Below are 13,416 nucleotides of genomic sequence, written 5' to 3'. Positions count from 1 at the left end.
AACATAGGTGCTTCATAAAGATACTTTGCTGCTTTTTCTCTTCTAAAGGAATGTTCACTTACAGGGACAATGTGTTCCTTGCTTTTTCTATAGAGAGGGGTTATGCTGATAGATTTCATGAAGTATGCTTTCTTCCTAGAGATTATTTCACCAGGCTAGAGCCTCTTGCCAGGAAGAAGTGCGAAGGTTACATTTCAAAGGATACTCTTTCTTTAAATCATTTTTTTCTTTCAGTTCTTTGGTTGACATTGTTCTTTTCAGAGTATGGAATGTGAGAGAACAGCCGTCCCAGAGACACTCTGGAGTTTGCTGCTCTTCTGGGCAGTGACCAAAAAGCCTTGTGTTGTAGAGACCACTGTCTGGGATAAGGAATCAGCCTTTTGCTTCCATAATTCCAAAGATTTCTGTTGTTTTCCTAAAGGAATTGGTGGTCATGATCTAGAGAATCAAGTAATTACTGTGTTTAGCAATTTTAGTAACATCAGCTTTAGGGTTTTTGTTGTCCTGCAGTGTGGTAGTTGATGATTGCATAATTAGAGCAGTGGAAATTGCAGTTGACAGAAAGCTGACCTAAATGTTTTTTTACCCAGATGATGCTTTGCTGGGACAGCTAACTATTTCAGGCCAACATTTTATGTAAGATCGTTTGAGTTAAATAAGTAACTGATTTAGCACCATCAGGGTAGGAAAATTGCATTTTTTGAAGAGCACCTACCACATACCAGACCCTGGTTATAAACATTACATATGTTATTTCACTTAATCCCCATGATAATCCTAAAACAGATAGTTTTAGTTTCATTTTATACATAAGGAAATTAAGGCCCAGAGAGGCAGAATGACTTGCCCAGGGTCACACAGCAAGAAGAAGTCAATGACAGAGCCAGGAGTTAAACTTTGGTCTGTTCATTCAATAGCCTGTGCTCTTTTTCTAATGTTACTTTGTGCCTTCCAACCACAGATAGTCTTTCGGAGGACCAAAGATTGTTTTTTTTATCATGAACCATGATGAGCAGCTTGTTATTTGAGGGATTCCATGTGCAGGGTAGGGAGAAGCATTTCTACTTCTGTTTCTGTATTTCCAGTCTAGCACTTGGTTAAACAGAGTACTGTGGGCTTACTGTGCTAGTCTTTAGTATCCCCTTAGCTGGCTGCTTAAAAACAACAACAGTGAGCAGATTGAGTATAGGGGTGCAAAGGTGGTATTGTTAGGAGTGGTTCTAGTGCAGATTAGATTGTACTAGTTTCATTTTAGAGAAGTTTGGAGCTTTTACTGTGGAAGAATCAAGAACCATGTGTGTTCAAACTGAGGGAACTTGCAGGTAACACACAACAGACAGATTTGGTATATGTTTTAACTTACAGTAACCGCCTTTTCACATCAATGTTTTATTTATTTATTTATTAAAGTTTATTTATTTATTTTGAGAGAGGGAGCATGTGCATGAGCAGGGGAGTGCAAAGAGAGAGGGACAGAGAGGGAATCCCAAGCAGGCTCCACACTGATCGTGGAGCTTGATACAGGGCTCGAACTCCTGAATGCTAAGATCCTGCCCTGAGCCGAAGCCAAGACTCTTAATTGACTGAGCCACCCAGGTGCCCCACACATCAATTTTTTAAACACATAGTATCTTTTTTAAAATAAATTTTTAATGTTTTATTTATTTTTGAGAGAGAGAGACAGAGACAGACAGAGTATGAGCAGGGGAGGGGCAGAGAGAGAGGGAGACACAGAATCTGAAGAAGGCTCCAGGCTCCTCATGTTAAATGATAAAAGCAGGGTATACGACTGCGTATCCACTATGGTGCCAATTTTGTGAAAAGAGAAAAATGCTCTTATATAATAGAAAGCTTGAAACAAGATACATAACTAAATGTGTGTATGTTTGTGTGTATGTATGTAGTCTGTATATATACACGCATATACATAAATATATATGTATATATATATGCATAAATATATATACATGTGTATATATATATATACACACAAATATATGTATTTAAAGTTTATTTATTTAAGAGAAAGAGAGATCACATGTGTGCAAATGGGGAAGGAGCAGAGAGAATCCGACGCAGTTTCTGCACTGTCAGTGCAGAGCCTGATGTGGGGCTCAGTTTCATGGTTCCTGACCTCATGACCTGAGCCGAGATCAAGAGTTAGATGCTCAACCAACTGAGCCACCCAGGCGTCCCCTGTTTGTATATTTTTTGAGTAGTGGAATTATTATCTCTGTACAGTTTCTGTGTTTTCCATCTTTTTTTCAGTGTACATGTATAACTTTTTTTTTAATAAGGGGGAAAAATCTACTTGACAAAGCGACAACACAATAATAGTGAAAACCTGCTGTTGGTAGTCTGAGTCAGTATTTATCTACTAGTGAGTTTGTTCAGTTTTTATCTGAGCCCTTAAGTTTTCCCTGATAAAATACAGTCTTGATTTTTTGCTGTTGTCTTTAGCTTACGGATTATAGGTTTATTTTTAAGAGAGAAAGAGAGAGTGTGTGAGTGGAAAGGGGGACAGAGAGAGAAGGAGACACAGAATTCGAAGCAGGCTCCAGGCTCCAAGCTGTCAGCACAGAGCCCAGCGTGGGGCTTGAACCCACGAACTGTGAAATCATGACCTGAGCTAAAGTCAGACGCTTCACTGACTGAGCCAGTCAGGCACCCTTGGATTATATGAATTAATGCTGAAAAACTGACCAAAATAAGGCAGCTCTCCTGTTATCCCTATTCCTGTTTACCACTTGGCAGTTTACTCCATCTCTAGTAGGACCCCAGGCACCTGCTGACTTATGTATAGTGGGCTTCTTTTTTACTTCAATTTCTGGGTTCAGTGCTAAAACCCACTGCTAGAAAGCAGTGATTATAGTTTGTCTGATAAAAGATGCTCTGTGTTTTCTTTGTAGGCCATTGAATCACTATTTTTCTGTTCAATGTCATTGTTAAATGGCTTAAAAATAGCATTTTTGGGGGCGCCTGGCTGGCTCAGTTGGTGGAGCATGTGACTGTTGATCTCAGGGTTGTAGGTTTGAGCCCCGTGTTGCGTGTAGATCTTACTTAAAAAGAAATAAAATCTTTAAAAAAAACAGCATTTTGGACCCGGGGATTATCAGTATCGGGAGACAAAAATGAGGTGATTCCAAATTTGGAAATTCTTACAATAGATGTCAGCTTCTTAAGGGCAGAAGTTTTGCCTGTTTTACTTCTACTAGGTATTCCTAGCAGGTGCTGAGTGCTTGGTATATAGTAGGTGCACCATAAAAATATCTGTTGACTGAATAAATTAATAAATTAGAAATAAAGGAATTGTCCTTTGAGAATTAACCTTTAAAATTAACATAGTCTATCATTTGGGAGTTAAAATTAGCACAATCAGAGCAGAGGTATATGAGGGCACTTTAAGGAGACACAATGCCTTTGAGAGAAATGAGATCTGATTAAAATATTCACAAATATATTAACATATCTAAAGAAAGAATATGTACATCTGAAGAGCTGTGCCTGCCAGTGTGTGGGAGGTGAGAGGGCCTGAACCAGCATTGGAAACCTAAACTACAGAGAGTCACCAAGGCTCATGTAGGCCTAAAGCCAACAATTGGCTATGAAAACTTCTGGCCTTCCCCCTGCTTCTGGGAAGTAGATCATTCAATCAGTTAATAAGTATTAGTTAATAAACAAAAGAAAGCATATTCAATTCAGAACCGATTTTTGAGAACTTACTAGCAGTTTGGTGCTAGGCGAGGAACGAGGGTAGTAAAGATGAGTACAACACAGTTCCTACCCTGGAATAAGTCCCACTTTGATGAGGGAGACAGCCGCATGACTCCCGTGCTGTGGTAGGTGAAAAGATAGAGGGGTGCAGGGCTGTCCTTTGTTCCCCTTCCAGCCCATTCCCTGCACTTTCTAACTATTCTCCCCTCACTCCTTTCTCAGCTTGTTCCTTCACTGTTTTGACTTCCGGGTTCTTTTTCTACCCTTTCTTATCTCACTGTCGTGTGTGCCCCCTGGGCAGCCTTATTTTTTCCCATAACTGTAAGACGTGTGCTGTCTACTCCCAAATCCATAGCTGTGCATTCACTCCTTTCCAGAGCACATAGCCACAGAGCCGCAGTATGTCAGACAGTCCCAACTGAATGGCTCACAGCTGCCTCTAACTTAATGTCTCAAGACCAAACCCATGGTCCTCTGCCCCTGTTCCTCCTGTAGACCCTATAACAGTGAAGAGACCACCTTCTCTTGCATTCTGAGGTAGAAATCCCTGAGTCATTCCACACTCTTTTCTCTCCTCCACATTTAAAGCCCTATTTGTAGAGTCCCATGTCATGCAGAGTGCTGTTAGTCTTCTCAGTGAGGTAGGTATTCTGATTCAGGTAAACAGAAGCTCCTTTCTGATATATCCCCTGAGGCCTCATTAAAGTTTGAACTTTAATGTTCTTGTTGTGTCTCTACATCTGTCTGTTATTATATCACGCTATACTGTGTGTGTTAGGCTTTGTGAGGAGAGGTTCAGAGTGGGTCTTGCTCTAGAGTGTGGTCCCTGGTCCTGAGGTGAGGTCTTTCCGGTGTTTGCTGGTCTGTGGTGTTAATGTGATTTCTTCGCTCTGGCAGAGCCAAATTCTGAAGTGCTCCTGTTCTTACCCCCCAGCACTGCCTGATCTCTAGTGATTTTGTTTCCCTCTCTGCCCTGTAGCGTCTGCTATCTCCTAAACCTTAGGTCTTGCCCTTTACCTCCCAGCCCTCAGCCTGGCAGGGGACCTTCTCTAAGGACTTCGGGGGCTCTATCTTTTCACAGCTCCTTCCTCTCCTGTGTCTCACCACTCCAATTCTAGCCAAATTCAGATCTCAGCTTCCTGGGCTCAGCAAGCCTCCTGTGTTCTGTTTGGGTTACAGCTTTCGGTGCCGCAGTTAGGAAGTTGTTCCGTAACAGAGACCTGGGCCGTAGTAGCAGGGCTCACTTCAAGTTTCCTCTCTTGAGGACTGCAGCCTTGTACTACCTGTTATCTCCTGACTAAAAACAGTTGTCTTCTATACTTTGTCCAGTTTTATAGTTATTTATTGTAGATGGTGAGTCTGGTATGAGGTATGCCAGGGAGTAACCTGTGTTCTAGGTAAGTAACCGAAGTAATCATTGTGGATGTGACTGGGAGCAGATGGCTACTGTGATTACTCACTTCTGTGTTTGCGTCAAGAAATTGCCTTAATCAGGGGCACCTGGGTGGCTTAGTCGCTTAAGCGTCCGACTTTCGCTTAGGTCATGATCTCGCGGTCCGTGGGTTCGAGCCCTGCGTCAGGCTCTGTGCTGACTACCAGCTCAGAGCCTGGAGCCTGTTTCAGTCTGTGACTCCCTCTCTCTCTGACCCTCCCCTGCTCACGCTGTCTCTCTCTCTCTCTCTCTCTCCTAGAAATAAAAAAAAAAAATTGCCTTAATCATAGTTACATACTGAGAATCTAGCACATAGTAGGTAGCAATAACGGTTTGTTGGATTAACCTAAAAATAATGCTGGAAATGGCACCATGTTGGAATATTCACATTGAGGAGAATCGTCCTTTCCTACCCTATTTTTCATTCTTGGCTCATTAAGTGGGCCCTTCACTTTCCAGGAGGGAACAATATTTGGAAGGTGATTTTTGCTCTTTTTTCTGCCTTTTCTCTGGCTCTCTCCCTGAGTAGATGAGTGATTTTTTTTTTTTTTTTTTTTTTTTTTCTGATTGGTGAGGTTGGAAAAGACTTCTGTTGTATGGAATGGCCTGTCTTGGGGATTTGCATGCATTCTGCCATGCTCTAACTGGTCTGCCTGTGCCAGGACAGCCTGCCTGTGTCCAACTGGGTAAATTTAATTAAGCATAGGAAAGTATTAGAAAGCCCGTGTGTGGTTGTACATCTGAGCTATATTCCCCAGTTACATTATCACTTATTATAAAGATGATATTTTGATCTCCATTTACCTCTAACTGCCATATTTGTTTAATTAAAAAAAATTTTTTTAAGTAGTCTTTATACCCAATGTAGGGCTTACCCTCAATCCTGAAATCAAGGGTCACGTGCTCTACTGACTGCGGCAGCCAGGCACCCCTGCCGTATTTTATTTTTTAATTAGTCCCAAACTCTGGGTGGGACCCTCAACCTCCAATAGAGACTGCAGCTGGGACAAAGGCAGCTCCTGGCTTAGCAAGATGTCTCTTCCCCACTCGTTGCCATTCTCCTTTTTGTTCTCATAACTGCCTGCATTTGCCCCTGGCGGACAGGAGGCGCCTGAACTCACTTTCCTCCTTTGCCCCTACCGTTTGACTGCACTTTGAGGGCTGTAGCCCCTGTTGTACCAGACAGACCAAGTGGAATCTTTTTCTTTTAAGAGAGTAATATATCTTGATCATGCATTGGTCTTATCTTTAGGAGAAAAGCATTTTCAGGAGACTTTTTAGGGGGCATTATATTCCTGCTCTTCTTGTATCTGCTGGGCATCTAATTTAAGGTGGATGACTAATGGAATAAATCTCATAGTGATGAGCCTTCAGCAGGAACTTTCTCTTGCCAAACTGTCCTATATTCTTAACTACATTGCAGTACAGGAAGGTGATAAATTATTAATCCAAAATCTGTCTCCTCAGATTGTAGGATAATGACTTGAGTATATGGCAGCTGGGGGAAGGTAGAGTTTTCTGGTTGTTAACACAAACCATGCGAGCTTTTTGATTCTAAAATTCAGCTAGCATTGAGCAGGTCTTTGGGATCTTGTTATATCACAATTTAATTGACTTAAGTAAGACCAATCAAAATCCTCTAAAATTAGCCTCTGTCCCAATGAAATGAAGCAATTGTGTTTGCCTAAACACTCTTCAATAAAAGATAATCATCTTAAGTGTTGCTTTGTATCTTGGAGCATAATTTTGGTGGGTTCTTTTTGCCCTTCAGAAGCATAATGCAAACACAAATGTATTTCCTAACTTGTGTGACAAAGTGAAGAGGGATAAGACAATGGCATAACTGGGCAGTAAATCCAATTTGATTTAAAAGCTGTCTGAAATGGACTTGCCTTAGAAATTCCTCAAGGGAGGAAATAATACAGTGGAGAAATTTATAAAAACAAAATAACAATAGCAGGGCCAAAGTAAGCCTTTTGGCTTATTTTGGAGATTGTATAAACATCTTACTAATTGAAAGAGCTTCCAGTTCAAATCATTGTGTGGAATTAGGAGGAGCATGACTAAGAACTGTGTGTGTCGTTAGTGTTTGGACATCTATTCTCAGAAGAGTCGTACTGAAAAGTGTGGGCCAGAATGCATAGCTCTTGGTTTGAGGGACTGCCTTTTGAACTTCCTTTCTGATCCTTCATCCAAGAGCTTCCTTAAGAAAAGTCAGCCCTATGTGGTTAAGTTCCTTTAACCACTTTTGATTTCAGGCAATAACAGATAAGTTTTAGAGAGAAGTTCCAAGAACTGGTCTTGATACCTTCCTATTCATTGAGCAAGAGACAGGAGGAGGCAGAGTAGCAGGATGGAGCAGGATGGACTCAGGAGTCAGATAAGCCTGGCTCTGAGTCCTAGTTCTCTTACACACTGGGTGGTGTTACTGGAAACCCACCTTTCATCAGGTTTCTTATCTACAAAGTGAGAATGACCGAGCCTCTCATAGGATTGTTAAAAGGATTAAGTAAAAGGTTTCATGCAAAGTACTTGGCCTACTCCCAGGTACATAAATAACAGTTCAACAAATGTTAACAGTAGTCATTGTAACATGATAACATAATACCCTATTTGGTTAAACTCTTGTCTAACCCCAAGATGACTCAGTGGGCAGCAGGTTTGAAGTCTCTCCTAGCTTCTTAAACCTCTGCCCAGTGGGTTCTCAGTTCCCACATTTTTAGAAGTAGAATGCAGTCAGGCAGCTGGCCTTTCTCCATTGTCAGGAAAAAGAGACCATTCACATGGCTTTATAGGCCTGTGGTTGGTTGAAGCTGTGATAGGATGAGCTACGTTGTGTGTTTTCCTTGATCATAACATGCCCCTAAAGAGCATGACTGACTAATTATTTCCTTTCAGCCAAGATACTTTTCCTCTGGAAGAGGGCTCTGTTCTGCTATCAGGATCCCACCTGGCCCTCATCCCCGGTTCACTTTCCCCAAAACTGTTGATGTGCCCGTGGTTGGCAAGGCCTTGTGGTAGGCCAGTTTACTGCTTTGACTGGGGCTGGTTCAATAGCACTTTTGGATTTTGTGTCAGAAGTAGCTTGCCAGAGTTTGTCCCTTTCTTCAAAGCATATTTTTTGGGTACCTACAATCCTAAGAATTAGAGATGTGGTGGTGAGTCAGAGAGACATGGTCTCTGCCCTCATGGAGCATGCAGTGTGTTGATTCCTTTGCCATTCCTAGGGAACAGAAAATGTCTTTGAAAGGGATGATGTTACTGGCGTCAAGATTCCCTTCAGAAAGGTTGAGGCCTCCCTAGGGTCCTCGGATAATTCAATGACAGTGGAGACCCGGTTCTTGCAAAATCCTAGAAATGTAGGAGGCTAGGCAGTTTGATGTCTGGTCTCAGTAGACTAACCCTCTGCTCAGAATTGTGTAGGTGAAGCCCCTCTGTACAATATGTTTCCAGTTTTCCTTTCAATCCAGCTGACTCTCTCCACCATTAATAACCCATGGCCCCAAATAAGCGGTGAAAGTGGTTATCTGGAGATTTGGGGCAAGTGTGACAGCTACAGCCTTTGCCCCTAACATGGAAGTGTTTGTCCTCTGGTGACTTCATAAGTATTAGGTATACCCAACCAATAAGCTCTGGAAACTCTCTTCTGCATCAATGTGCTCCTGCATTTTTGGCATCAGGTTGGTTACTCAGGCCCTCTGGTGCACAGTTCCAATGCTTAGCATCAGACAAGCACCAAATTATACAAATTCCCAATTTCTTTGGTTAATCACAAAAGGAAACTGTAAAATACCCTAAGATAAGGAGGAGTTAAGAATATCCTGCATGGTGCATTAGCCATCACAGATGCTGTTCTAGGAGAAACAAAAGCAGACAGGAATGCTGGCCAAGGCCTATCCAAAACTCCATCAACTTCAGCCTCTGCCGCTCAGGTGAGTGCCCAGTGTAGCTCACCCCAATTCCCCTTTTTAAACCCTTCCAGTGAATGACAGGATTTTTAGGGATGCTGTCTTTGTTCCAACTGGCTTAACATTATGCTTTGATTCTAATCCAGCAGCACATTTGTGTTTGAAATAAATGTCTGCTAGTGGATTCTCTCACTTGTAGGTAATAAGGAGAATGTCTAGTATTATCAGACCTAGGAGATGGGGAGTTTATATTGATTTGGTTTTACTTCTGTACTCTAATTTCAGATTCAGGCTTAAAATTTTGAAAGGACTGGCTTTTAAAAGAAGTGACTCCTCTGGTACGTGTGTGTGTGTGTGTGTGTGTGTGTGTGTGTGTGTGTGTGCATGCACGTGACTACAGCTCAGTGTTTATTGTCCTTAACTGGGGGCAACCTGAGTCAGCTGGAGGCTTATGGAAGTAGGCCAGGTAAAATGAGTGAGTCTTAATCAGAATAAATGAAGCAACCTTGTGGAGAGAAGCTGAAGAGCCAGATTCCATTTCAGAAAGTTGAGTAATCTGCATCCTGCTGGGTCAGTCTGTGGCTTTCAGCCCGAAGCAAAGCAGCCCCAAGTGCTGAAGCAGTGCTGAGCTTCTCTTCTACCTGTGCCTTCTATTTCATCAGTCCCTAACTGCCTATTTTCAAAATGCCTCTCAGCTGTGCTTTCCAGAGTATACTCATGAGCCGCACCCTGACAGTTCTCACAATGCACTTTTCAAATACTGGGGTGAATTTTCATGTTATCCATTCTCTGAAAGGTTAAAGGGAGGACTTGGCCTTTAAGCTCATGTACGCAGACCTTGAGCAGGGTTATGTGCCCAGGATGGTCAAGGCAGAAGCAAAACTTGTTTGGCCTTTCCACGGCCTTTTTACTGACAAGCATACCCTCCTTTCCTTTCCAAGCTGTTTTGATTGAGCTGTTTCGCCTCCACGCTTTCATATTTCACGTGGGGGTTGCTGCCTTCGCAGCATGGCTGCCTGTGTCAGTGGGGAGGAAAAGGTAAAGAGTGAAGGCCCTGTGTATGATGTATTTTCAAGGATTTTCCTGTGTGCCTGTGGAGTGTGTGTGTGTGTGTGTGTGTGTGTGTGAGCAAGAGAGAGAGAGAGAGACAGAGGGAGGGGGAGAGAGAGAGAGAAAGACACACACACACACATTTGGATATCCTTATTGCCCCGTGTAGAATTAATGTCACTTTTGAAGCAGCAGAGTGATACTGCTATTTTACAGATGATGATAAGGAAAGGTCAATTTCGCTGTGGCTAGAGGGAGTCCGTACTGGATAATTTGGTAGTGAGAAGCGTTGGCCATTTCGCCCCAATTTTTATTTCTGTCGGTAAAATGTGTATTATAGTGAATTTGAAAATGGAGGTATAAGAGAAAGATACATGTAGTACATGTCATCAAAATGAAATCTATTAAAAGCCCCATGACTACAGTAAATAAACTGAACAATACCAGATTATCTGAATGTCAGTGCTGTATTATGTTGATGACTTTACCTAGATGGCACTTTCCTAATATTTGCGATCCCTGGTTCTCATATGTTTTGTCTTATAGTCAGTGCCTTAAAATATGCTTACTGCCTTTTTAATACCTTCTCTAGGATGCTTAATTGAAATCATTTGATGATAAAATCTGGGTGTTATGTACACACTGTAGAAACATTCAATTCAGGTCAACAGACACTGTCTCCAGCTAAATAAAACCCAGTTCCTATCATCAGAGAGTTCACACTATGGAAGCAGAGATAGATATAGAAACATAAAGAAGCATGATAAATTCCAAGATGTGCTATGGGAACACAAAGAACCGGGCAGGGAAGAGTTGAACCCTGTTCTATAACAGGCTGCTAAGATGAGTGAGTGATACTCTGATCCCTTTGAACTTCCTTCTCCCAGATTCATGTGAAGTGGTTTTGAACCTGGAGAGCTCTTTTCACTTCTTGATCTCAGAAGGAGAGGGAGAGAGAAGAGTATGTACAGCTCTATAAAGTCTAGAGAACAAGAGCCCTGAGAAAATTATTTCTGTACAGATACAGATTGGCTTTGATTTAATTTAAATAAACTGGCTCTCAAAAATTCTAAGAATACTAACTACTCACACAGTTTTGCTTTCATTTACACACAGATGAGGAAGCATCTGCAGCTCTGCATTTTATTTGCTATAAGCAAAAAGTGGTTTAAGATATTTAAGTATTCGAAGCTTGGTTGTATTGAGTCCTCACATGGCCCAGTTCAGCCCACTGCAGGTTTTTTTTTTTTTTATGACACTTACATAATACACCAAAAGGAGAGATTTTTAATGGATAAATTGACACAAACTTTTCCTCTATTGGCCGTATCTGCTGAAAGAGCACTTCATGGTTTTCTCCCTTATTTCCTCCCAAGCTCACTGCTATTTTATACAGTTAACATCCCTCTGCCACAGTCCTCCAAATGACCTTCTCTTTAGAAAACCAAATCAACCAGCAAAAAATTTTTAAAAACCTTCCCGAAAAACAAAGCAGGGCTCTGATTCAAGGTTCATTGTGTGGGTTTCCAGAGAAGGTTGGTACGATTGTGATGAATGCAAATAATTTATCAGCCCTGCAGTCAGAGACAGCAGTTAGCTGCAGGTTTTTAACAATAATCTCTACAAGTGGGCCATATAGGGAATTGCTAGATTCATGACACTATACCTGGGGGCTTTCTGTATTAAAAAAACAATTTCTTTTTGGAACCACTTTTATGTACAGGCTGAAGTTTATCTGTTATCATTTGATACCTGTGCTTTTTGAAGTACAAAGCCCGTGTTACTTAGAGAGGTGTGGGTTCGTTCTTTCATGCTGTGGCTTGGAGGCGTGTGTTTCTTGCTGACAGCATTCTCCAGAGTCTTTTAGTCATAAAGTGGTGGGAGAAAAAGCGAAGTAGGAGATTCTGAGTATATTATATGCAGCAATGTAACCCCCTAGTTACAGGTGTTTTTTTGTTTTGTTTTGTTTTTTAAGTACATGGTTTAATCATTGGCTTTCAAGCTGCCTTTTAATATTATAAAGCCCTTGATGACTGGATCAAAAATGTTTGAACAGGTGACTTTATGGCAGGAGAGCTATTTTCAGCTATACCAATGTTTTGATTAATACTCTCACTTATAGTTTGGTTGTGAAAATAGCTTTGGACTAAACCTTAACAGATAGGTCTTTGAAATTAATAGCAACTGTAGCTAGTTAATGCAAACTTCTGATTTTTAAAATAAATAACAGGTAGAAGCTATAGGTGTCAGAATTGTCATAGACTGGTTTCTGTCTTTTCATCTAGGTGACCAGAACTTTGAGGAGCTTTTATTCTTTTCCTTTCCATTATTGCTCAGGAGAAGGAAAATTGAATGTATCTACATGTCATCTGTGATGGATGGCTGTTTGTCTAGGTGAACTGGAAACTATTTTTCACTGCCACTTTGTTCAGAAAGTTCTGTGGTGAAAGTCTGTCCTTCCTTTGAGTGGAGTGTTCTGAAATAGATAGCTTGGGGAACTGAAATTTGGTTGGTCCTTTCATGAGGAAAGATTGCTTTGTGATTTGAAAGGATTTTTCAGCGTAGGCAAGAAAGGCTGTTTTCTAGCTGGTTACTTTAGACTCAATGATCTCTTAATCTATTTCACTTTTCTTTGGTTTCATTTTGCACATCTCATCATACCTCCCATTGAATGCTCTCTCCAATTCAGTTTGGAAAGCCAGTTCCTGTTTCTTAGTGAACTGAGAACTTTGCTTTTCTCTCTTGTCCCTGTCTTCTTTTAGCCAAGAAAATTTAATTAACATTAAGGAGCTGATTTGAATGACTACAATTCATGTAGTTCCATAGTGAAGCTGACATCTAGATTTTGCTAGTTTAAAAAATAGCATAAATTTATTTCAATCTTGGGTAAATGTTTAAAATTAAACAGTTCTTTCTTTGAACGCCTTCTATATGCCAAGCATTTTACTGGGCCTACAATACAGAGATACAAGATACAACCCCAGCATTTCAACAGAGCAGAGTGTGTGAGGTAGACACAGAGTGTGTGATCCAGTGGGAGAAATACTGTGATAGAGGATTTGCAGAGAGGAATTTTGGGGTAAATGTTTCATCAAGAAAGCCTTCCTGGAAGGAGTGGTACCTGCTCTGAAATGCACTGTAGTAACAACAGAAGTAATGGCAGCTAATATATACTGAGCTTTAACTACATACCAGGCATTGTGTTAAGTACTTTGCATAGATTACCTTCTTTTTATCTATAATGACCCTGTGAGTTTAGGTACTGTTACCGTCATTCCATCATTCCAGTTTTTACTTGTGAAGAAACCAAGA

General features: G+C 41.1%; 1 protein-coding gene across 6 annotated transcripts in view; it reads left to right on the top strand.

Annotated features, from left to right (window-relative positions):
• KIAA0319L (KIAA0319 like) overlaps positions 1 to 13,416 on the top strand; it is a 94,749-nt gene that overhangs the window by 3,799 nt on the left and 77,534 nt on the right. The gene's annotated exons all lie outside the window — the stretch shown is intronic.

The sequence above is a fragment of the Hyaena hyaena genome, unplaced genomic scaffold, assembly GCF_003009895.1.
Source record: "Hyaena hyaena isolate Hyena2069 unplaced genomic scaffold, ASM300989v1 scaffold_397, whole genome shotgun sequence".
NCBI lineage: Eukaryota > Metazoa > Chordata > Mammalia > Carnivora > Hyaenidae > Hyaena > Hyaena hyaena.
This window is presented reverse-complemented; position numbering and strand designations above follow the sequence as displayed.